At 40.6% G+C, this 25,825-nt stretch overlaps 1 long non-coding RNA gene across 2 annotated transcripts in view; it reads left to right on the top strand.

Annotated features, from left to right (window-relative positions):
- Positions 1 to 5,637: 5,637 nt before the first annotated feature.
- Positions 5,638 to 25,825, top strand: part of LOC118164880 — a 26,295-nt gene continuing 6,107 nt past the window's right edge. Inside the window, exon 1 of one of the 2 annotated variants that reach the window (XR_004749712.1) lies at positions 5,638 to 6,167. This is a non-coding gene — a long non-coding RNA (uncharacterized LOC118164880). Of the gene's footprint in view, positions 6,168 to 11,973; positions 12,287 to 25,825 lie in introns of those variants that run through there. The other variant, XR_004749713.1, reaches the window with a different exon arrangement.

Here is a 25,825-nt window from a genome sequence, read left to right on the forward strand (position 1 = left end):
ATATGCTGTCTGGCAAGAACAAGAGAGAGAAAAATAATACCTTGCACTGCAGTAAGATTTTCTATCTCAGCACCCAAAAAAAGTTTTACAAATTTTAAACAGCATAAATGCTCAAAATCCCTGGTTTTGGGAAAGCCAAGAGGATACAATTTTCAATTTTCAGTGCTAGTGTTTTGTTTTTGTTGGTAATGCTAACAGCAGGTTAGAGAGCTCTTCTGGTAGCAAGAGGTCAGGAATTGTCCTCCTTTTCACCAGGGCCAGGATAGGTGCTTGGACACATATGACCATGGGGCTGCTGCCCACTGTTGTACAGCTGCTGGGAAGAAGATTGTAAAGGTATTGCAGAAGGTTAATGGCCAAACACCAATTGGTATGACATCCACCAGCTTCTCCTGGGTGGGCAAGGGCAGGTCATCCCAACAGCTCTGAAGCCATGGAAGCTGTCAGAGCTGTCACTCCAATGGGAACAAATATTCTAGCTTGATTTGCGATCTTCAAGCAAGAAGAAATTTTGCTTCATTTCTTCACTTGATATTTGGAACAGATTCTCTCTTCCTTTTGCTTGGGTCAAATCTTTTTTTTTTTTTTTTTTTTTTTTTTTTTTTTTTTTTTCAATGGTGCCTGCCATTTCCAGCTGCTTCAAGTGGCTAAAATACATGGCATGTTCCCATGAGAAATCAGATGGAAGACTACTGGAAGGGAGTGTAAGAGAGCTATTAAATGAAGTAAGCATGGAATTTCCCAGTAGGGTAAAGAAATATCCAGAATAACGATGCCTGAGAGAAATTTTACAGGGAGCAGGGAAATAATGTATCAGGGGAAGGTAATGTTTACAATTATAAATGATTAATAAGCATGACAATTTTCAACCTCATAAGTTTGATAAACTCCTCTAAGGCCATCTTCACCTCTAGGATGTACTTTGCAGTAGGTAACAAAACCAGGTTAGTCCTGCTGGGGGTCAGTAACAGAAAGCTCCTGTTGTGGGGGAGGCTCTAGCAGCTCATATTTCTCTCATGGGAGAGATGTTAGACCAGTTGTCCAGAACCTGACATTGGCTGCTATTTAACACCCAAGTGCTTTGTATGTGACTCGTTCTCCTTTCCTGACCCCCTCCTCAATGGCAGGGGAGGAGATGGGGTATGAGTGCACACTCAGCAGCTGCTGCAGCTCCCACAGAACTGCAAAGGTAACTTTTAGTTATCTGAGGGAGCCCCATGAGCTTTGGTTGAAGGAAGCCTGGAGAAACCCATCACTTAGCAGGTGAGGAGACCTCAACATTCCTGTAGCCGAACACAAGAATCCCCAGGGCTACAGCCCAGTAGGTGCCACTGTTTGCAGTTCCCAGCCCAAAAAGTCACCAGGTTCCCTTAGAAACCCCAGGCATCAGCTGCTCACAGGAGCATGTCAAAGTGTCAGACCAAGTTAAATCAATACTGACAGGTGGGAATGGGTTTATCTGACTGAACATTGTTAATTTAAATGAACATGGATGAGATTAATCCTTTCTGTGCTCCTTTGGGGACAATATGTAACAGCGGTGATCCCCAGAGAGGACTTGCCTGATGCAGAGCCTGCTCCAGCCTTCTCCAGCCATCACTGCTGAAAGACAAGTAGACAGCAAACACAGGGATCAAGGATGAATTTCATGGAATCATCAAATGGTTTGAGTAGGAAGGGACCTTACAGACCATCTAATTCCACCCCCCTGCCATGGGCAGGGACATCTGCCACCAGCCCAGGCTACCCAAAGCCCCATCCAGCCTGGCCTTGAACACCTCCAGGGATGGGGCAGCCACAGCTTCTCTGGGCAGCCTGTGCCAGGGCCTCACCACCCTCTGAGTAAAGCACTTTTTCCATATAGTTAATTTGAATTAAAACTAACTTTAAACTAACTCTGTTAGTTTAAAGCCACTATCCCTTGTCTTATCACTACACCCCTGGCAAATAGTCCATCCCCAGATTTTCTGTAGGCCCCCTTTAGGGCCTATAAGGCCTCAATGAGGTTTCCCCAGAGCCTTCTCTTCTCCAGGCTGAACAACCCCAACTCCCTCATCCTGTCTTCATACTATGAGTCATGTAACAAACCCTGTGTGTTCTTAATCCAAACTTCCCATGGGGGAGATGATCAAGGTGCTTAGGTGCCTACCTACCCAAGCCACCAGAGTCTAAAGGGAAGGTGTGCCATTTGAAGAGCCTGGCCCATGCTCTTCAAATGGTGCAAAGGTAACGGGAACCTGGCACACTGTGGTGGGCTGCTGAGAAAGATGATGGCACCTCCTACCAGGGGCTGCATGGAGGTGCAGCTGGATATGCTGTGTGTGGGCCAGGAGGTGCAGGCCTACAGCAGACACTTGTCTCCTTTTATCTGTATGGACCCATCCTGCAGAGCCAAAATCCTGAATTATTTCCCTAGCCAAGTGGGATCATAGACATTATTTCTCTTTGTGTACAGTGTAACTGTGGGTGTCCTCTCTTAGACTGATTTTGCCATCTGAAGATAGGTTGACAGATAAATAGACACATGCAGATCCCAATTTACAGTTCTCTGATGCATAAGGAATATTAAACAGCCATTACTTATGATAAACTCCAGTTCTTCTTTCCTGAGTAAAAAGTATCTGGTTTATATTTCTCTCTGTAAATAAAATTTCAAGACACTCTTAACTAATTTGTAATCTAACCTCTTCTAGAAATATCACATGCTATTTTCACAGTCAGTTTGACCCAGTTGCAAATTTGCTGATGCCTTCATTTTCATAGAAATAGGAGAAAATAAGTAATTGTATAATGAGCAGGAAAATTTTACCCAAAACAATTGAATTTATTAGTATATAGGGAAAAAAAATATTTTCCTGAAAATTAAAGTTCCACTCAGATATTTGCTCTGAGTTTGAGTATATTTCAATAAACATAAGGTTGTTAATAGTGCAGGTGAAAAACATCTTTGTCTATTCCAGAAATATTCTAAATAAATGCAGTTCATCATTTTCTGCAAATGAATTAATGACTTGCAATAAAAGACTGATGAATTCATATGACATCTTGGAGAATATTACAGAATAATAAAATGCCTGGGCCTGACCTTTCATACATAATATGAGAGCTGGCTCAGTAACATTTTACGATCTGATATGCTCCACCTGGTTCTTAACACGATGCTTACTATGGATTTGCAAGAAGATAATTCAAGCAGAAGTTCAGTACATGTATTTACATAAGGGGGACAATAGCTTACAACTGTCTCCTGCTTATTCATCCTGAAAGGACAAACCAGAGGAGCAGACATTGAGCACTCACTTGTTGGCTGGCTGCTTTGGCAGGCTAAGAAATGTAACACAGAAAATGAGACCTAGCACCTATGGGGGAAGCATCCACCACCAGGGAAAATCCAGTGCTGGGTGACTTGGAGTTGAATTAGACCTGTTCTGGGTAGGGGACATAGGGACATAGCTCTTTAGAGCTTTTATTGGGTTTGATTTTCCTCCCTCTTGCATACTTTCTCTTGTTCAGATGAACCAATTCTGTTCTGATGTGCCTGTAGAGATCACACTGGGCAAACATCCCCCTGCTGCAAGAGAGGGATAAAATCCAGATGCTGTTTTCACGATCTTTCCCAGTGTGGTAGGACCTAAATCCTGGAATTTCATGACAAATTGAGTTTTCTTAAGCACAGTATTGCTCTAGAACTCTATTACAACAGGAATATCTACAAATAAATAAATAAAATAAAATGCAAAACAAACTAAAAATAAAAGAAACAACAAGAGATTCAAAAGCACTGCAGGACACCGTCAATGATCAGGTTGGAGACAAACGATGACAACAGATTCCCCAGTGCTCACCCTCCTAGCAGTCCCTCTGGGGCACTTGCCCTGCTGGGAGCAGCAGCTTGTGTGATGGCACGGCTGAAATCTGAAGGCTTGCCACATTGCTGGCCACGTTGTGACTTTGTCAGCTGAGTCTTTTAGTCTAGCCCATGAAGATGTTTAAGATGGAGTGAGATTTCTAACAAAGCAACGGATATTTCAGTGTCTTTGGCTGAACAACAAAACACATTCCCTGTGGCTGTGCAGTGCGGGCTCTGCAGGCTGGCTGAGGGTCCCTGTCACAGGAGGAGGCGCACTTCACTAGCTGTGTCTGTTTATGTTACACAGCATTTTGCCCAGGGGTTTAAGAAAAAGTGTTATATAAACTTTTTATAAATCCCTTTCCTCATATCTGGGGCTTTCTGCTTGTTGATAATGCTCTCTGCTCATTGCCAGGTATGGACCGGGAAACACACCAGAATGTGATGCTCTAAACCATTAAAGGGAATCTGGATCTGAATATAAACTCCATGACTTGTTTCTTTATACAAATAAAATAAAGTTCTTCAGTGAGCACATTCCAGGCTATTTGAAAATATGTATTTTTGTTCCCTGTTGTGTAAATGAAGTGAGAAATATCACTGGCAGCTGGAATATGGGCAAAAAAGTATTTATAGATGTATGTCATGCTGAAAGATATTCTTTTAAGTGACTCTTACACATGCACTTTGATTGCCCCAAATTCCCTCCTCCTCTCTCTTCTCCCATGTCCCCTTCCTGCAAGAATCCTCTCTCAGGCTTCAAGCTTTAGCCCTTTCAGTTGCGTCTCTGTCAGTCACACATCATGTAGCCAAGGAATACCAAAACTGCTGACCCCAGTTAGAAGAAAAAGCTATCTGACATCTTCTGTGTTCCTTTGAGTGGAATGCAGCTATTTGTTTTTTGCATATTTTTTGTTTTGTTTTGTTTGTTTGATTGTTTTCTGGAATTCTGTAGGGTGCAATATGTGGATATGTGCTGCAACACCAGTAGCAGAGGCTGAGCCTCTTTACTCCCATACAGATGACTAAGGGCTGCCAGAAGAGGGTAGTGAGCTTAACAAGATCTTTACCAATACAGAGGGTGGGATGTGCTCTCCTGCATTTAGATACTGAGTTGTGAAACCTTTCACTGAGGAGAAGCTAGATAGCAAAGATATTTTAGCAGCAAGACACTGTGACGAATTGTGAGGCAGAATCTTGACAAGTTTTGTCAAGAACTTTGTAACTTCCCAGTGTTTCACTGGTAAAGAGTAATGGGAGAAACAAAGCCAGTTTCTGACTCTCTCTGCCCTTCAATGTCACACTGGCAATTAAAATCTGTAAAAAGCAAAACTCTGAAAATAAAAGCGTAAGCTCACCCATATGGGTCATAGGCTCATCATCAAACCTTTTAAAAGAATTCATGAAAGATTCATTATTCTTTTCTTTCAGATATTTGTAGGCTTTCAATAAAAGCAAGTAGATACATCATATAATAGAGCTGCCTGTAACAACATTAATCTTTCATTAATTTGATTTCTTTCTCTATGGATATTATATTTTCACAATACATTACAGGGTGCCATGAGTAATTAGTCTTCACTTCACTTTAGATCTTTCAGGCTTTCAAGTGGAATTCACTTTAGATCTTTCAGGCTTTCAAGTGGAATTTCAAAAAAACATTAAAAATGAATTAAGAAGAAGAAGAAAGAAGAAGAAGAAAAAAGAAAGAAGAAAGAAAAGAAGAAGAAGAAGAAGAAGAAGAAGAAGAAGAAGAAGAAGAAGAAGAAGAAGAAGAAGAAGAAGAGGAAGAAGAAGAAGAAAGCCTCCCAGCCTACCATGACTTAGAGATGGAGGTTTTCATCTTTACTTGATGTGACCAGTGAAGGCTACAGACAGATACATTCTGCACTCCTGTTCCAGACACTCAAGCTCATTACCTAGGGCTATGCCTGCAGCTTTACCACAGAGCTGCTTCAGCTGCTCTGCTCTAGCCCTCATCTGGACTTTCATTTGAGAAGGTCCCTTGGCTCTATGGCATGGAAGAGATTTCTACCTGCTTCAGTTTTAGCATTGATTGTATATTGGAACAATTCTCCTTACTGTTATACTGGTTTTTGGAAGGTAGAGATCTACAATTTTCAGGACTTCTTGTGTGACTGTATCTGAATCCCCCATCTCTCTGTGCCCAACCTGGAGTCCATTTGCTCTGATGGGACTACGTACTACCACTCCACACTGCAGTACTGGGAGCAATGAGGCCAGTGAAGGATCTCAGCAAGGAAATCCATGTACTTTCCCCTCCTTCCAAGATGTCACACAGCTGGACCAACAGCAGGTAAGGCAGCCAACTGTTCAATGTGTGCAAAGGCACAAGAACATGCTGATTTCTACACAAATACCTCTATTATTTTCGTTGTTATTGTGAAAGTAGTCGATATATTAATAATATGTTTATATTCTAGAAAATATTTTTATTTCAATTAATTTAAAACACCAAGTGGAAGAGTAAGACAAATGAAATGGGGAAAACAATATTCTGTAACATGTGGTGCACTTCTTATCCAAGCAAATGGCACGTTACTTCTGGAAGCCTCCCACGCTGTGGCATGTCAGTGCTGAAAAGCCAGTGCCAAGCTCATTCCAGCAAGTGGAATGCCACCAAGTACTTCAGGGAGGTGTGAGCACAAGCCAAAACACCCTGAAGGGGGCCCTGCTTAGAAGCTACTCCAAGACACATAGCCATGAAGTTGAATATTGGTCATCACTCCAGGAAAAAGCTCCTCTCAAATGGTTTGTTGTTTCCTCAGAGAAGAGGAAAAATCTTCATCTCATCTTCATCTTCCTTACAAAAATTTAAGCACTTGGTTATTGCTAGAAATGTTGAAGGATTTTAAAATATGGAAATGTCAGCAAAAGAAGTTCAGCCAAGTCAAAAAGTACAGTTTAGGATAAAAAAGGAAAACAAAACAAAACAAAACAAAACATTATTTTCCTGTAGCTGCAGAAAAAAAATGCAGAAAATCTTTTCACCAAAATCCTAGATTAGAGCTCTGAAATTTTGCAAGGATGTTTTCGAAGGCTTTCAGTTCCCTGAGAAAATGAGCTCAAAATGTGACCAAGCCTGGAGAAAATCCTAATCTGCATACCCTCCATAGAAATGACTCTTCAGGGCCTGATGGGTCTGTCCTTTCCCAGCAGGCTCACAGTTCTCATCAGAACTCATGTTTCTCTCCCACAGGCAACATGAACATGATCTACTTTGAGCTCAAATCTACCAAAGCAAAATTAGTCTTCTCTGGTAGTGGTGGTTTCCAGCTGCTCAGGACTGAAGCAGATGCACTTCTCCTGCTCTGTTCTACTCTCTTGGTAACATCCAGGCTGGACAGAAGAAAAGTCTAGGTGATTTTTGTGTAGAGCAAACAAAAATATGGATTAGGAAGGAGCAAATACACTTTGAAAATGAGTCAGATGAAAATGGAGCCGTGACAAAATGTGACAGGTTTGTTTTGTACCAGCCACAGTTCACTGAAGATAGCTGCAGAGAGGTCTGTGTCAAACAGAGCTTATAAAAGTTGGATTTGTGATGCAGAAGTCATGAAAGATAGAACCCAGTGATTTTCAGGAAACTTCTGTGGGCAGGTTAGAAGAGCAATAAAGAAAATAAAACAAAAGTTGTTTCAGAGAGCTACAAGACAAAGCAGACCAAACTAGAGGTTGATCAAAAAGTGCCTAATGTGTGTCTTTTAAGTCTAAAAAGGGTGGATGGAAAGCTATCTAGCCTGTAATACCTATGTGGAAATATTTCACATGGGAAGAAAAGCAGCCAGGTCTGGTTTGGCTGGCATCCCCAGAGATGAAAAGTGGCATTTTCCCCTCTGTTCATAAAGCCATTTTCTCCAATTGTCTTAGTGTAACTCTTGCTAGACTCTTCTTAGTTATGAGTTCAGAGACAGACCTCCCATAAACACCTCTTACAAAGACTAAAATGGAGGTAAGATCAGAAATAGACTGGGCCAGGGATGGAGGGCCAGAGAAACTGAAGGTCTTCCTTGTACAAGGGAGAGCAGGGTAGAAGAAAAGGAGTAGGATTTGAGCATATAAGAGAAAAATGAGACTGTAGCTAATGTCAGAGAGGAGTGATAACTGCAGAGACCAAAAGCCTGATCGACAGAGAGGAGGCAGAGAGTGTATGAAGAGCTGGACAGGCAGAGTGGCCAGTGTCAGTGCAGAGACACCAGGAGCAGACAGGATGGCATCAGTTAAGCAGTACATATGTTTGTGCAGAGTAAGTGCACCTCCACGATATACTAGCACTTTGAGAGCCCAGCAGTTCACCAGGCATTGATTCTGATTTTTCGTTTTCCTTTTTCAAATACTGGAATCAAACAGGAGGATTTTTTTTACCATTCCAATCAAATGATAAAAATGTAGAGTTTTCTAAACATACTCTATGAATTTGGCCTGATTTTGTTCTTGCTGAGTTAACTGCATTTGTCCGTCCGTCCTTCCTTCCTTCCTTCCTTCCTTCCTTCCTTCCTTCCTTCCTTCCTTCTTTCCTTCCTCTCTTCCTTCCTTCTTTTCTTCCTTCCTTTCCTCCTTTCTTTTTTCACCCTTTCTTATCCTTCATGCTTTCTTTCTATCTTTCATCCTTTCATTCATTCCTGCTGGGATTTAATTATATAATTGTTTGTATTTTTTTTTCTAAATTTTATATTGTCCATGTGCTGGGATTTTCTGAATAGTTCTTAGCACCTGCTTTCAAAAGAAAAAAAGAAAAAAGAAAAGAAAAGAAAAGAAAACAGCTGTCTGTTTGCTGTGCTGAACACTGTACTACGCTGTACATAATCCACCAGGGAAAGCTGGGGGTATTCAGCTCCAATTTCTGTCAGTATTGCAGACACCAACACAATGCAATTATGCTTGCAGACACCCTTCTTGTAGAAGGTGCACTTGTCCTGTCTCATCTCATTGTCGTTCTGCAGGAGTCTTGGCTGAGGATTTGGGGAATTCAACCCTTCTGCCGTCAAATACTATTCCATCTCTCATCAAACGCACCGCTCCTGGCAGGACAGCTTATGTGCCTGAGCTTAAAGCTAACTGTACAAATGTTTCAGCAAGTTAAATCTGACAGCACAAGTGTCCGTGTGCAATGAGCACTCCACAAGCAGAGGTTCAGGGAAATGGACTGCTCTTCCTTTCAAGAAAATATCTGTGCTCTTTAAGAGGTTTTGCCAAAACATAAGGTTTGAGTCCCAGATATTGTGGGGGCCATCAGTCCCTTGTCTAGACTTCCTCTGAACTGCAGGGAAGGACTTTATTTCTCTTCATCACATAGCAGAAAGTCACCAGGGTACTCTGAGCTTGGCTTTCTGTATGAACTTCCAAGCATCCTCTGCTTCTATACTGACCCACTTGCCCAGTGGGACCCAAGAGTCTCCAGCCAGGCAACTGGCTTTGGTGAATAACACTGAAGGAGAGTCTTGGGGTGCTCTCATGGCAAGTCCTCTAAAGAGTCAATCCTTTTATAATTGCAAATTCAGCCATGAAATGCACATGAAGAGAATTGCTAGTATATTTCTGTAAGGCAGCGGCTGTAGCCTTACGGTACATGTGAAGAGCTGAATGTGAACATTCATCTTGGGTCTATGCTACTTAAACTCCATCATTTCAGAGGCCCTTTTTTTTTTTTTTTCTTTCATAAATCCTTTTGAGCTCATCAGCACCCAGTGATAAGTCTTGTCTTTCCAGAATACTGAACTCAGCAACACAAAAAATATTGGAAAACTGAGAAATATTGCACTGCAATGCACAGCCACACCGCCTTAACTTTACTTCCTTCCTCTGCCATTAACACCAGCTATAACCATTGAGAATTATTTGAAAGCACTCTGTGGGTTTACCGATGGGAAGTACAGTAATGGTGTGACATAATGTGTGTAAGACTGATGGGGTCAAGGGCTCATGCAGTTTAGCATGAGCAGGCTTTTTTGAAGGACTAAATGGTTGAACATAAGGCAAATGAAGGTAAATCATGTTCAACCCTGTGTGATAGAAGGCACAAATATGTCTTCTGTGGTTATACTGGGACATGGCTGAGGAGAGTTAGGGCTGTAGCAATGTATCCTCTAAAGCGGTGTTTCAATTTCTCAGATGTCAAATGTCTAAGTAGTTCTTTAAAAAAAAATACAGTGAAAAAACATGGTGAAAAGGCATACGCTATCACAACACAATCTTATCACCACATTAAAGCATTTTGTTTGTTGAATTTCTTGGAACTATTTTTTAAACACAAGAGAACTATTTTCCTGCAGGGATGAATGTGCACACGCACAGCTACTACAGCAAAAAGATTTGAGATACTGCTGTGGTGGGGTAACTGTAAAAGATACCTGTGGGCTGTCTTCCCCTCTGCATTTTGTTACTGTGAGATCAATAACAGGAGGAAATAGAGAAATGATATTAATCAGCACATTAAACTGTGATGTCAGACAGTCCATAGAGCACTCCAAGATATATCTTTTGTAGTTATTTATATCATTCAAAGAAGAAAACCACAGACTGCAGAAAATTTGACTTCAAATTGTCTGGTATTTGAAGCTTTAATACCAGGTCCATAACTCCAGCCTTGGCAGCCAGCTTTCAGGCTTCTCTGCTATTTCTAACTCTAGTGTTTTTGATCTGCCAGAGAGCATCCTGCCTTTGGCTGCAGGAGGCTGAGTTCATGCAGACCCCAGGACTGGGGAATGAAGAAGGCAGCTACCCCTTCTCCCCATTGATGTCTGTCATTTATAGCTCTACCTGCCACCTGCTGCATTAATGTGCCTTCCAAGATTCTCAAAGAAATAAGACGAATGGAGATACACAGACATGCATAAATATTTGTGTACTTGCATCAGTTTAGGTGTTATGCATGAAGATCTTGCACCTGCCTTTGGTGTGGAGGGATAATTGTACGTGTCTGATGATGATCGAGGCTTGGGATGCTGCTGTGCACTTCCTACCATAGTTTACTCATCAATTGCCATAAATTTCCATTTTTGTTTTGTTTTGCTTTGTTTTGTTTTGTTTTGTTTCCTGGAGCAATGGGAGCCAGTGAAGCTAGGAAACCTAGAGAAGACAGTAGGGATAAAGACACAGCCACTGCAGATAGCTTAGGCAGAGGGACAGCTTGGCAAAAGCACTGGAAAGGGAGGGCAGCTGCAGAAAAGTCAGTCAGAAGAAGTCCCCTAGGTCCATTACAGTCTGCTTTGAGTCAGGGTTGATTTTACCTTTGCCAGCTCCCAGCACATATTTAGCTAATCTGTTCTTAAAACCTATACAGCAGGAGTTTCTGTAACTTCCCAAGTTAGCTTGTGCCCAATCCTTCACCTTCCTGCTAGAATGTTTTTCCTGATATCCATCCTCAATCTTCTTTCTGAGCAGTAAAAAGATTTCTGTTGTGTTGTGAAGGAGAACACCTGAGCATCCCTTTCCCTTTCCAGCAGATTATAACATCACTGCATACTGTTTTCTCATTCATCTCTGTTCACTCTTCCATCACAAAATGCTCTAATTTCCTTCCTCTTTCCCACATAAATCATGTCTGTAAATTTCTTCACATCCTTGGTGGTCTCTTCTGGACCCTTTCTCATTTCCTTATTGCTCCACCAGATAACACCCTTCAGATGTGACGCACTCTATAACACCCCGAGAAGATGCTGACCTCTGCTTTAGATTTCTACAGCCACAAGTATGATCTAATCTTACTAATATTTTTTCATATATCCTTGAATAAAATCCCTGGTTTTTTTTAATCACTTCATTCTATAGCTGGGTATGATTCTTTCCTGCAGTGCTGACAGTCAGCCAGATATGTCCCATTATACATGAAAGTCTTCCGACTGAATTTAGCACTTTGTACTTGACTTTATTGAGCTTTATCTCACTGAAAGCCACTTTACATTCTTGTCCTTCCTTGCAGTTTCTCTTTCCTCAGGTTGGTGTCATTCTCAAATCTGATGATCACGCTCTCTGTTCCATCATCACAGCTATTAAGCACAATCTTGAGGCTGCTAATGACTCTGACCCTTGTAGGACCACACTTCAATGCCCTTGAAGTGTGACAGTGAATCCTTGATTAACCCCTCTGAAGAGGACTTCATAAATCAGCCCTGCACCCACTTTTAGTGATTGCATCTACAGGATATTTCCCTACTTAGGCTATAAGAACCTCAGATAAAATAGCACCGAGAGCCTCGCTAAAATCAAAATGAATCATATCAACCCCTTTCAGCCACAAGGCCATCTACCCTGGCAAAGAAAAAAAGTATGCTTGTATGACAGGATGCATTATTTACAAGTCAGTGCTGGGTCTTTTCATTCCCTATTATTTCCTAGATCTATTCTTTCAGTGGATCGAAGTTGAGCTGATGGGTATGTAATTTTCTGGGTTCATCTTTTTTCTGCTTTTTAAAAGTAAGCCTGTTGTTTTACCTCTTCCACTACTCTTCATCAGACAGCCTGAATATATGTCTTGTCAAAAACTAGTTCTCTCTTCTCTCCTGTTCCCATATTCCCTTCTTAAATGAATGTCAATAATTAAATAATTGCAATTAACCCTTTTCCACAAAGCTGAGCCCAAGAAAGCATGTAAAATTTATGCATTTTTGCATGAATTTTCAAGTCTTAAAGGGCTCTTGAGATGACTCTAGTGGTCTGTTTTTAATTCTCCTAGCTTTTCTTTGCAATGGGAAAACTTGCCGCTATTTACATTTTTTTTTTTTTTTTTTTAAATAATTGTCACTCTTCTGCATTTCTTTATCTTCAGAGCCATTGGTTTTCTTTAGAGTTCTTCCCATCAGTTTCTTAGTTTCTTAGTCTGCTTTTTGGAGTCCATAGCTTATTCTGTTGCTCTCTCTCAACTGATTCCTTAACCTAATAAATTTTATCATGTAAAATCACTTTCATTGGAAATATCTTCCACTCTTGAAATCTTCCACTCATCTGCTCTCAAAACAAAAATGAACCAACCAACAAACTGAAGTCTTCCGCTGCCGGCCTTGTGGCCAGTTTTGTCTCGTTTCACAGACCAGAACCACCTTTGCCTGTTTTTTTTTTGATTTGTGATAGGTCCATATGACAAGGTTGTTCCTTCCTCCATCTTTTACCTAGGTGATGCTGTCAGAGACACAAATCTTTCTGAGCAGTCTCTTTCAGGAGGACAAATAAAAAAAGTCAAAACTACCTGTCCCATTCCTTCAGCATCACTCACCAAGGAAGTGGTCACCTTGGCTGTGTTTGGGGCCAACATCTCCATTTACTCACCCCTCAGCAGGCAGTGCCTTGTGGCAGGCGATGCTTGGTGGGCTGGAGGTGTCCCAGTGCCTTTCAAGTTGTGTCTGCAGTTTGACAGCACACTCACTAGGAAAACATACCCAGCAGCAGAAAGGTCTTTCTTCCCCACCTGGTTTATTTCCCTCCTTACTGTATAGCAGGTATGAGCCTCCCAGGCAGGTGTGTGACCAGTGTCTTCTTGCTGAGCATTGAGGTTGCTTTTCTTCAGCACATCTCACAGCTAAATAATACTCCCTGAAGAATGCTAACTAGGGAAAACGGAGGACTTTGTTTCTAACCAAAGGTGTCCATCAGCCTTGTTCTTTCTCCTTCTAGGGTACCACCATATTAACCTCTGAGCTGGGTCCACACAACTACATGGACTCCCCATGTATTTCGCAGCAAAGCACCTTCACTAAAGATCATTAATGGCTTCCTGTGGAACTCAGGTGACAGATCTTCCTGTTATGGTGTGCTTCCCCCTTCCTAGTTTATTTCCAGGACTGTCACTTGGCTGGTTTCCAGCTGGTCTAGATGGTTTCACTGTGGACTTTCTGATTGCTGTTGGAGTTATTGCACACTCCACAAGAGCCATGGCTCCAGGATAGCTGCTTTTGTATGCTTCAAAGATAGTAACTCTATTTCTTTCAGACCTAAGGACAATGTGTCTCTGTCTGCACTGCATCCAGTTGTGCATGAATGTGAGATACTATTTTTGTTACGGTACTCTAAGCAAATTACAGATCTTTCAAGCTTGTGTTTATTTTCAAATGGAATTTATTCAGCAATTAGTATTTGCTGAGGTAGGAAACACTGAGACCTGTCTCTTGGCTGTAGAGAAAACCTAAAATTACTGGACAAGTTGTTGTTTTTCAAGAAATATATCTGCAAGAGCAAGCTCCTGTATTTCTGTGGGTTTCAGCATAACGACAGTTTACTGTGGAGTAACTGCTTAATGCTTAGTGGCATCTGATTAGTGGCAAGTGTCTGGACATGCGTTTATTTTGGGGCAAGTGTGAGGTAATTTAAATTTGCATAACTAGTCGTTTTTCATCTACATCATTGCATAACAGCTTGCTCATATCTCTGAGCCCAAATAGTTGGCCAGGGCCATTTCATGTAACAACCAAGCAAGTTAGAATTTAAACAAGGGGCTTTAATTGTGGCACATACACTGTCTCAGAGACCAGATATGGTATTAACTATAAAGAGTACAATTCATGTTTTTATTTATTTATTTATTATTATTATTATTTATTTATTTATTTATTTTTATGCCACTTTCAAAGCTAAGCACAAAGAAAACCTTCAGGACAGGAAAGAGCATTCTGGGATAGTCCCATGGAAAGGAATTGTTTAATACTGCACATAAACTGATCAGTCTCCACCTCAAAACAATTTTAATTAATAAATTTTTCAAAACCTCACCCCTAATTTTCACATTATACTAAATTGATATCATTTTGGAGTGCTTAAAATTTACTTTTTTTTTTTTTTTTTTTTTTTTTTTTCCTTTCAGAAGAGACAGTTCTAAACAGCATAATGACACAAATTGTTTGACTTCTGTGATCATGTTTGTTCTTTCACCTGAGTGCACAGGATTAAAGAGTGCCTGCATGGTCTGATTGCAATGCATTTCCTTTCAAGAGCAGTGAGATTTCACTTTTGTTAAAAATGTATACACATGCAGATAGAAATTATGCAAACACCTGCAACTTCAATACCTTTGAAAAATAATCAAGTCCTTAAGTTTGCCTTTTGTTTAGAATGGAAATAGCTCATTGATTTATGAAACAACAACAACAACAACTAAATTTCAGTAATTGCTTCTGTAGGTAACTGTGATATTTTATCTGTTCACCATTTATGATGCTGCCATACTGACTTCTTTTACTTTCAGCTTTGACTGAGGCACAATACTCTCTGCTAAGCCTTTGCGATGGCCATGACTGAGCTGCTGGTTTATGCACTGCTTCCAGCTCTCAGATAACTCACACATCCTCCAGCTACAGGAATTGAAACCAGAATCTCTGAAAATGAAATAGAAAATAATTATGCAGTCCTGTGACGACCACAGGCCTTCACTGTTCCTTTTCCTGGCCCCAGGTTTCTCAAACTGTTCTCAAAGTACAAGAAGCACATAGACCAAAGTCCAACACCTTTTAGTCAGGAGCATCTTTAAATGTCCACTGCCTATAAATTATCCTTTGCTGGGAAACATATTTCTTTAGGATTAAGCTTTTTTTCTTTTTTTTTCTTTTAGGATTAAGCTGTTTCTTACTTCATTTAGAGTCTGCAAGAGAGCTGAAGCTACATACAGCTTTTAGAGCTTTGTATTTTAGTAATTTTTCATTCTTAATTCTGATATTCTTCAAGACAACTATAAAGAAAAAGAAACCAAAGATATCCAAGAACATGTTAATTGCACCCACTGCTCTATTTCCAGCAAAGGAGCCAATGTATCAAGCAAACTAATAAAAATCCCAATTAGTGTGTTATCTCTTTCTAAAAGAAACTGGCAGATAATGTATTCCTTCAAGACTCCTGATAACAGTATTAAGGGTTTTCCATAATCCCCCATTTCCCAGGCTTCCCTTTTTGCCAAGGCTCTCCTGGTCCTTCTGGTAGAGGAAGCTAATGCTGCTGAAATGAGACCACCTCCTCTCAGTCCCCTTGGGCTGCAGAAGGGCCATTTTGAAGTGACTGGGGAACAGGCAGTGGTTTAGGGAGATGAAGTTTGTTATCCTGAAGAAAAAGCAAATGTATTTCAGAAGATCACAATATTAAGTTCATATTAATTAACAAGTGAGGAGGAAAACCTGCCTCCAGCAGGCTGGGGCAAGCTGTCAGTGTACGAGGGGAGTAGAGGACATCTGCCAGGATGCTGGCAGCTGGGGCAAGATTTCATGCAGTGTCCATTGGAACAGGAGTGTGAAGAAGACAACAGAAGTTGGAAGTCAAAGAAGCTTCACAAAAGCCAGAGCTGCAATTTTTTTGCAAGCAACCCATACTGACTTTCCAAAATGAAAAGTAAGTCAAAAATTGGGCAGTAGAAACTAAAGAAAGCAGACTATTGCTGGTCCATGTCAACTACTACTGTTAATTCTGTTTTTAAGTCAGTTTCATGCTATTCTGGTTTCTGACCTGTGGTTTTTGAAGTTGTGAGCATTGATGCTCTGAGACTGTTGTTAGGTTTGCACCAGGATCCCGGGCAAGCACAGCAGCACACCCACTGCAAAAGGAAAGCAGGAGTTCAGAATTCAGTGGTCTGAGCTCAGAGGAACAATTACTGTATGACCTACATGAGAACACTTTTGGATACCACAGTTTTTATTTTATTACCTTTACATGTCTCTGTGGAAGTGTAATACTGACAAGATATCACAGACTGAGAAAAGTTAGGTCATTAATTAAACCTCTTTGTAAGAACATTAGAGTTATCAGAGAAGCTTGAGTGTGTTTGGCTACCAGATCAGATGAAACATGAACAGAAATGTTATCTTCATTGCCATTGGAAAACCCAGCCAATAGGAAGATGCTGAAGATAGCCCTGCATCTTGCCATTAGAGACAGATGGTTTGAGGAACCTGTATCCTGTTAACAACGTCATCATCTTCTGTATAAGACAACCAGTCCAGCTGGAACAGTTGCCTCCAATTAAAGTGAGATAGAAAAGCATAAGCAAATGCTTTGTGTAACGAGGCTCAGACAGGAGGTTATCACTGTGATGAAAATATATGTGTTTATGTTTAGCCATCTGAAAATGACCTACACCTTCTCAATCTACCAGGACTAAATCATTGCAAAATAAACCCCTGGGATTTAAGAAAGAAGTTTTGCAGTTTTACTGCATATAGTATAACATTTATCTACACATCTATGTTGCTTAATTGCATCCAATCTGATTTGTCAGGTTAAATCTGTGAGCTTGATTTGAAAAGACATTAGATACTTGTGATAACATGGTAAAAACAGATGAAAGTTACCTTAGCAAATAATTAACTGTAGATTCTGTTATGAATACATTTACGAGGATAACCAGATTACAAAATCTCTGCAATAAAAGTTAAAGTACATAGGCTGGAATATAATTGAGACACCTGCATGTTTTGTTAATGTCATTTTTTGCTTTCAGATAAGTACTTTGTACTAACTGTTGTGTTATTATGTTGCTAGATCACAAAATCATGCTATAAGCTTAAATGGACCTTGGGCAGAATTTGAACAGTAACAACATTGTAATAGCATGAATACTGTCCTTAAAATGCAATATTTCACAGCCCTGACAAACGAAGTGCCACTATGAACACAGTCAAGAGCTACAGTGATTTAGCATGATAAATTCTGTTCCGCTGGGCAATAAAATGGGATTTCCATAAACCTTAAAGAAGGAAGAGATACTGGTTTGATTTAAATCTCTAAAGGTGGTTAAATACATCCAGGGCTTCAGTCCATGAAATCCACATTACAAAATTGTCATGGTAGCTTATGGACTTACAACTAGGCAAAAACGAAGCTGAGCTGTTTTATACATTTCTCTAGGGAGAAGTTTTGCCAACAGACCTAGGCAAAAGCCTTGAATTTTCTTTCAGTAAATACTGTTCTGCAGCACTGTCTGCGATGCTGTGTAAGTTGGTTTACATGCACCCTAGATCCTAATGGCTATGCACAGCTAGACCTTAAAAACTACTTGTCTTCTCCCTCCTTCCCCCCTGAAGGTGAATATACTGGGGAAGAAGTGAAATAACAGCAATTTAATAAATTCCATTTCTTCATTCTTGAATAGTGAGACAGAGAGATTATATTCTGAAAATACCTTTAATAAATTTTTCACAGTGTGATAGAGTGGGTATTGAGAAACAGTAAGGAGAATGTAAGGAGTCACAAAATATCTAAAGTAAGAATAACGTGTACTGTTTCTAATCAGTTCTTTCATTTTTTTCCTCCAATGACATCAACTTACTTTCTACTCTAACTTTAAAACATGCATGGATTTTTCTTTCTTTTTTTTTTTTTTTTTTTTTTTTAATATTTAAAAATAATTTAAAAATTATATTTTTATAATAAATTAGTAATTTTTTTTTTTTTTTTTTTTTTTTTTTTTTTTTAATAGTTCAAAATAATTGAAAAATGATATGTTTCTAATAAGGTAGCAAAGGATACCACAGAGTTTGTACATGCACCAGAACAAAACCTTCTTCTCATACTCACATATAAAACCCTGCTAAAATGAACAGGGGTAGCATTGTAATCTGAGGAGGGTGGTAAAATTCCTCACTGATTTTTAGTACAGATCATGAATCTGACCTCAGGAGGTGATGCACACAACATGAAATTGTTGTATGGAGAGAGAGTGCCTCGTCTCTCAGTAACTGGCCAAAGTCAGGAAGCAGTATTTACTTCTAGAAGCAGGGGCAGAAAAAAAAAGATGGGGAAGTATGAAGGTCAGGACTGGAGTGTCCTCCATATGAGGAGAGAAAGAGCTGGGACTTGTTCAGCTTGAAGAAGAGAAGTCTCAGGGCAATCTGGTAAATGTATGTAAATGCCTGAAGGAAGGGTGCAAAGAGGACAGACAAGCTCTTTTCAGCAGTGCTCAGTGCCAGGACAAGAAGCAATGGACACAAACTGAAACATGAGAAATTCTATGTCAACATAAAAAATGTTACTGTGAGGGTGGTCAATCACTGCCATAGGTTGCCCAGAGAAGTTGTGCAATCTCATTCCTTGAAGAATTTTGAAACCCAAGTGGACATGGTCCTGGGCAACCTGCTCTAGGTGATCCAGCTCGAGCAGAGGGATGGACCAGAGAATTTGCAGCGATGCCTGCCTACCAGTCTCAGTCACTCTGTGTCTCTGTGACTATCCCCAATATTTTCTTGCAGCTCCTCTGGGCTGTATGTGCAGCCTCTATCACCCTAACATATAATTATTATTTCCTCTGTGGGACAGGGGAAGGGTTTATATTTGTGACCAAAATATTAGGAGGGTGGCCTTGCAGCCCAAAAGAGAGAAGCTTTAATAGCATGAGGCTGAGGGTATATACTACATGCCTTGAGGTAGGAGTGATTGAGGGGGCAAACCTCTCTCAGGGCATTGTCCAACTTGAAGCACAATGAGAGCCAAGTCAAAGCAAGGGAGCAATCTAGCACAGGTGTGGAGCAGATGGTCAGGGGTCCAGACCCTGAGTTCAGTCCTTCACATAGATGTACATCATGGGATTGTAAAGTGTCCTTCCTCTAGACTGAAGAGGAATTCTGAGTTTCTGAGTGTTGGTGCCTGGTTGAAGCAGACCTAGAGATTTTCCACCTTAAAATCACATTCCTCCTGCTTTCCTTTCCTAGAGAATATGTTTGAAGCATGCGTTTATTTGCTTCTCATTTCTTGACAGGGTGTGCTTAGCTGTAGAGACTGTTTTGGGATCTGCCATCCTCCATTTGGACCCCTAGGCCTACTTCTACCCTCCACTCCCCACAACTCTCAACAGACAAATACTTGGGGGTCTGCTGCCTGTTGCGCATAGGAGGATTACTGCTAAAGCCATGCCTTGATGCTCATTGCGATGCTTGGGCAGCTCATGACATGCAAAGGTCACTGACTACTCAGCTCATATAGAGAAGCAACCATTTAGATCTGAAGAACAGCCACACATTGGGCCTCTGGAAGGCTTTTCCTCCAAGCTCTCTGCCTCACACAGCATGGATTCTCTACAAAAGAAGCTGTGTTTTGTTCCAGCTGGGCAACAGCAACCATTACACATTCAGGTAGGCAACCAAGTCCCTTATGTTTTCAGCTTTGCTACTGGATTACATATCTTTTAACGAATCATTTTGGGAGAGACCAGAAGCATCTTCACTTGCTACCTGTCAAAGAATGCTTCTCCTAGCCCCTGTTTTTTGAGCAAGGCTGAATGACCAATGTAGAAATCCTAGACTGGGTGAAAATGAACAGAAACCTATATTTCTGATTCAGGGGAGAACAAAAAAGAAGCATGGCACAGACAACACTATCTAAGTGTGATCAGACAGGCTGCAAAGATGTCATCTTCTAGATTAGAGCTCCATACACATAAGGCTTTGTCACTCCTAACCCTCAATAAATCCTGGGAAAGCACCAATAGAAAGAGGTGGTGTTGTTTTCTGTACATTGGACAAAAGAGATCCCAGATGTGCTGACACATTTGCCCAAAAGCGAAGGCTGAGCTCATCACTGAGCACATTCCCATAGGGAATTTACTGGGAAGTCCCCTCAGGGAACAACACCAAAGCAGGAGCCACACAAATCCAGAAACTCATCACAGATTTACTTAGAGGGGTTTGCTCAGGTAGCTGTTTTATACCACTCCTGTAGTTTGGGATGAATTCGTATTCTAAAAACAGTTTCAGATTAGGTCATTCAAAGAGTTTAGATTTGCCTTTCTACTTTGATCATTTTTATTCCTTTTTAGTATAGACTACCTGAAATTTGAAAGCTGCTTTGGACTAGAAAAAAAAATACCAGAAAGCAAGACATGTTGAAACTTCTCAAGCAAAACATTCTAAATTGGGTGTATTTATCAAAGAAAGACCCTCTCCTGTTCCCACTTTCACTCTCAGAAACATGGCATTTTCAGTGGAGAACATTTCTTCAGAAAACTCCTAACAAATACAGAGCATTTTTCACTCCTGACAGTGCCAGGAGCTGGTGAGTTAATACAAGACCATATGGGAGTCACTCAACTATGTTTGGTTGGAAAACCCAAGCAGATGCTAATATGCCTTTGTGCAATTTTTTTTTGTCATTCTCCTTTGGAAGAGAAGGGAAATTGTTGTAGACTCTTGAAGGGCAATGCTGCAGGCAATAGGATGGAGATGTGGAATGCAGAAATCTTTCCTTTTAACATCCTCACTGTGCATTTTCAAGGTTATAGGTGAAGACAGCACATCTCTTGACAAGTTGAATTGCCAGTAAGCAGATCTGGCTTGTTCATTACCATTTAGCAGCATTAGAATTTAAATGCTGCTGGATGCTTTCCAGACAAGACACGTTATTTGACCTGAAGACCCCCAGAAAGTTGTTGCTACTTCAGATATTTTTGTCCACTAGAAAATGGCTTAAGATCACCAATTTAAATACTGCCATACAGTCCATGCACTGAACAGATGTCAGAAGATAATTATCCACCTGAACCAGATGGTCACCTAAAAGAAAGGCTCCTATTTATTAGTTCATTGATTTTTTTTTAATTTTTTTTTTCCTTAATGTTTAATGAGCACAGAAGGAGAAGAAGTGGTAAAATTTAAAGCTCTGGGGGAATCAGGGCTCTCTGATTGTGGGAAGTTCTTCAGCTTGGTTCCGTAATGAGGCTATTCTCTCCCAGAGATACACAGTAAGATCATTTTTGCAGGATCAGACTGATGAATAAGCAGATGTTTTTGTTTTGTACTTGGCTTTGAATTAGTCTTGTGTACAATGCAATGAGCTGCCAGAATTTCCACGGCTAAGAGCTACATCCTGCCTGGTTTAGGCAAAGGCAATCTTTTATCACTAGTACAAAAATGTAACTGTACAATGCTTATCACACACTGTGATGTCAGTGCACATTTTGCCCCACACAGTGCAAACCCCATACTCCTCAGGAGAGCTGCACTTGTGAACAACAACATCAGCACCCTTCACAATTTTAAACTGTGTTTTCATTTCTTAGTTTGAGTAATCAGATTAAAACTTGGATGTGTTTCTTCTTGTTCTCTGTTGAAAAGCAGCACAATGCTTACTAGAAGTTTTTCTGCTTTTGGAGCTGAAAAAAACTATCAGCCAAAGCCTTGCTGAAGCAATAGATTTCTGCTGTTGAGGGGCCAAACTTCTTTCCAAGCAAGAGTAAATTATTCACCTTTTATACTCGGGAAGTTACAATATTTCATAACTGAAAGAAAAAGAAGACATTTAGCTAAGAGTAAAACCTCAAGGAAGTAGTTGTGATTGCAAGAATCGTGAGAAGAACATGACATTTTCATTATACATTTTCTTTGTTGTTGTTGTTTAAGAATGTGAAGCAGAGAATATGGGCTGGCATATACTATGAGCACAGGAAATGAAATTTTCATGGTGAAAATGAAGACCAAATTGTATTGAAATTGGATGTGTCAGTCCAAGTGACATGGAAACTTAAAATGTTAAAATGTAATATTAATTAATATTTTTCAGACACTGGGTAAAAAAATCATCAACCTGCTCAAATGCCAAAAAAAAAAAAAAAAAAAAAAAAGGAAAAAGGAAAAAGGAAAAACTAACAGAGCATTTGATATTACTGAGCAGGCTTCGGGAGCTAATCCTGTTATTCACACTGCTATTCACACTGCTATTTAACTGTTATCATCCCAGATGTTAACAAGTATATCTAAGAGCATATCAAATAATGCTAAGGCAGCTCAGCTGAATCTGCTTCCTTCTAATGTTAAGAAATCAAAAGTATCTCTGATGTTATCATGAGCAAAGGAGACCATACATCTGAACATGCCATTGGAAACCTGAGATTCTCACTATTTTGGAAAGCTTTTTGTAAAGGGTGTGATCACGTAAAACAGAGAGAGGTATCAGTCAGTCACCACATCCACATCATCCATCACACAGAATATCTACTGCTAGCTTTCCTTATATCTTTTGATGATTTTTTTTAAACCCACTTGCCCTGAGACTGTAGAAAATTTCTCATTTTCCACTCCAGAAAAACACTCAGAATTTATGTATTAAGCATCACCTCAAAGAACAGGGAGAGGAAATGGGAGTGTTACTAATTGCTTATGCTTCAGATCATCAGATTTTCCATTTCTTTCATTCATTTGAATAATGAAGAGCTTTTATAATGGAGAAAAATAATTTTACTCCAGTATCAAAGTTGTAAAACACTGCTTCATGTTGCTCAATCCAAGAACAAGCAGCTGTGTGGTCCACAGATGATAGGTACCTTCTGACGAATTCTCCAGTTTTCTGATAGGATCTCATGTAAGTTCTGAGGAAAAAGGGACCCCAAAACCAAGGTGTATTTCAGCAACTCACAACCACTCCTAGTTGGAGTTTGCTCCTGCCCTGTGACAGCCATACCTCACTGGTGGGAGCACTGAGGTAGCGGTGGGAGCAGTAATGAAGTGCTAGCAGTAATAAAGTAATCAAGGTGTCTCCTTAACTTACCTTTCCTTAGAAAAGAGGGCCATCTAACACACAGTTGTGTGGCTTGCCCTGGAAGCCATGGATTACCAAACTTGAGCCCTTGATTCCTCAGGGGCTTAAAAGATTTTTAAGTTTGGATCTTTCAACTCAGGTTGTGCAGTCCTTCACCAAGACCTGATTTTCCTCCTCCAGCTGACCCTGCCTCCCCCAGTAACTTCTCACAGGTGCTGAGACCTGCACAACACTGCCACACACCTCAGCAAGGAGCTGTGCTTGCTGAGGCCGCTGTGGGTGCTGCTGCCTCCCCCATCTGCTGTCTCTCTGCTGCCCCACAGCGCACCTATCCTGCATCTTTGCCTTCCTTGTGGCCGCTGGATCTGAGGAGACAATCATTGAATGAGCATCCTGAGCAACTTCAGCATCAGAAACAGAGACCTACTGCTCCAGGCGCTGACTCCCCCGTTTTGGGACGTGCATTTTCTGTTCTCCCCAGAGCAGAGCTTGCTCTCAGGCAGAACTGCTCAGTGCGAATGGTGATGTGTATTCGCATTTCCTGAAATCTGGAAATCCATCTTTGGGCTAGAGTTTTAGCAAATCACACCAAAGGCATAAAAATCCCAATAAATCAGTGGCAGGTCTTTATCAAAGTGAAATCCTTTCCCTGCATACTAGCATATATGCCAAGTAGTTTGTCCTGCTTCAGAATCAAGACCTGACCACCTGTAGCTCCTTCTGATGAGAGGGGAAAGAACAGGAGGGCCAAAATCTAGCAAGCCCCTCAAACCGCTCTCCCTTACTCACCACAGCAGGTCTCAGTGAGACTTATTGTTCCAGAAGAGATTAATGGGCTCATGTGATGAAAAGATACATATACACTTCCCTCAGTTGGAACTAAATCTGGAGGAAATAAAACTCTATAAACAGTGGAGAAATCACAGGTGGCACTGATGATAGGAGGTGTTACCCTGGGAGCAAAAGAAGAAGAAATAATAAAATCTGAGACCATTTATCAGCTGATAGTGAAGGGACTGCAACTTGCAGCAAAGAGAGACAAATTCTTTTCTTTTCTACATGGGAAGAGACAACTGCAGAAAAATTATACGTTGAGGAATTCCTTGGAGACAATAAGGCCAGACAGAAAAGTAATTTCTGAAGTGCTAAATTCCCACTGTTGTGGTGCCTAATGATGTGGACAATGCAATCTTTTCTGATCCCAAGGCTGTGTGTTTGAGCACTGGGGAAAAAAATATAACAATAAAAAAAATCCTACCTATTCCTCTTTCCTTACAGATGGAGTCTATGACAGAATAAGTGCGGTATGTGCTTGTCAAATACTTTTTGCTCCCCATACTTAGAACTTGATATCTCAACATCATTGTGTATATAGAAAAATAATAACATCTTTATGATAATCTCACTGCACAGGAAAGCTGTGAGAAGTACATAGCTGCTCCCCAGTGCATACCTGGATATTGTGTAGACACCTGTCTTTGAGAGAACCGACATACCAGACTGGGCTCCTCATCATTGGCATCCCATGCTGATATCCTCTGCCATACCCACATCAAATGCAGTGTTCGTCCCTGACTCTCCAGTTTATGTACTTCAATCAACTTGTTTTCTTTATCTGAATATAGCACTTTTTTTGAGGTAGCTACTCACCCAGCAGCCTTATGCCACTTGTCAGTGGATACAGGGACAGGATGTTTCAGCATCTTGCTGATTTCTAACCATGCATTTGAAATGCATCCAATTATGGTGGCCCTAATCTTGCTGCCACTGCCGAAGATAGAAAAACTCCTGTTGGCTTGGGTGGGAATGTGATGAGATCAATAACTGAGTTCAATCTAGAACAGCGTTTTCTTTCGGAGGAAGCAGAGTGCTGCAGAGTGGCAGAAGCATTCCCTGAAAATAGCCCAGAGTGCTCTGGAGGGACAGGACGAGCAGCACTTTCTGGTGCGTATCTGTGCTCTCCCAGCGTGACAAGAGGCGTTATCCGCCCGCAGCTGTGCCAGCTCTTGACGATGAAATGATTTCATTCACAAGGCATGCGGTACAGGCCCTGCAACAACAACAAAATGGCATGCATTTGAGATATGTAAATTAAATTACTTGGCTTTGCACACAGAATTTCAGTCATTAGAGGGAGAGATAATGGCTTGCAATATGCTTTTGAGAAGAAACACGCAACAATAATCTTATTTACCTTACACTTTAATTTCCTAGTGTGCACATGCGCATGGAAGACTTGCCTGTGCAAATGTCAGTTATCAAAGAAATGTCAGACTATGGTTAATTTAATATCACTGCCCCTTAGGCTCAAGCAGATGGCCAAAGTTCAGCAACTAGCAGGGCTGCCTGCAGTAAGAAGAGAAATCAGTGATGTGCACAAGGTGGATTCTTGCTGCAATCTTGATTAAATACACACACACATTTAGAAAGATGAGAATAAGAGAAGTATGTTGTTCAAGATATTTTTCATTCATGATTCTCTTCTCTTCTCTTCTCTTCTCTTCTCTTCTCTTCTCTTCTCTT

The sequence above is a fragment of the Oxyura jamaicensis genome, chromosome 3, assembly GCF_011077185.1.
Source record: "Oxyura jamaicensis isolate SHBP4307 breed ruddy duck chromosome 3, BPBGC_Ojam_1.0, whole genome shotgun sequence".
NCBI classification, from domain to species: domain Eukaryota; kingdom Metazoa; phylum Chordata; class Aves; order Anseriformes; family Anatidae; genus Oxyura; species Oxyura jamaicensis.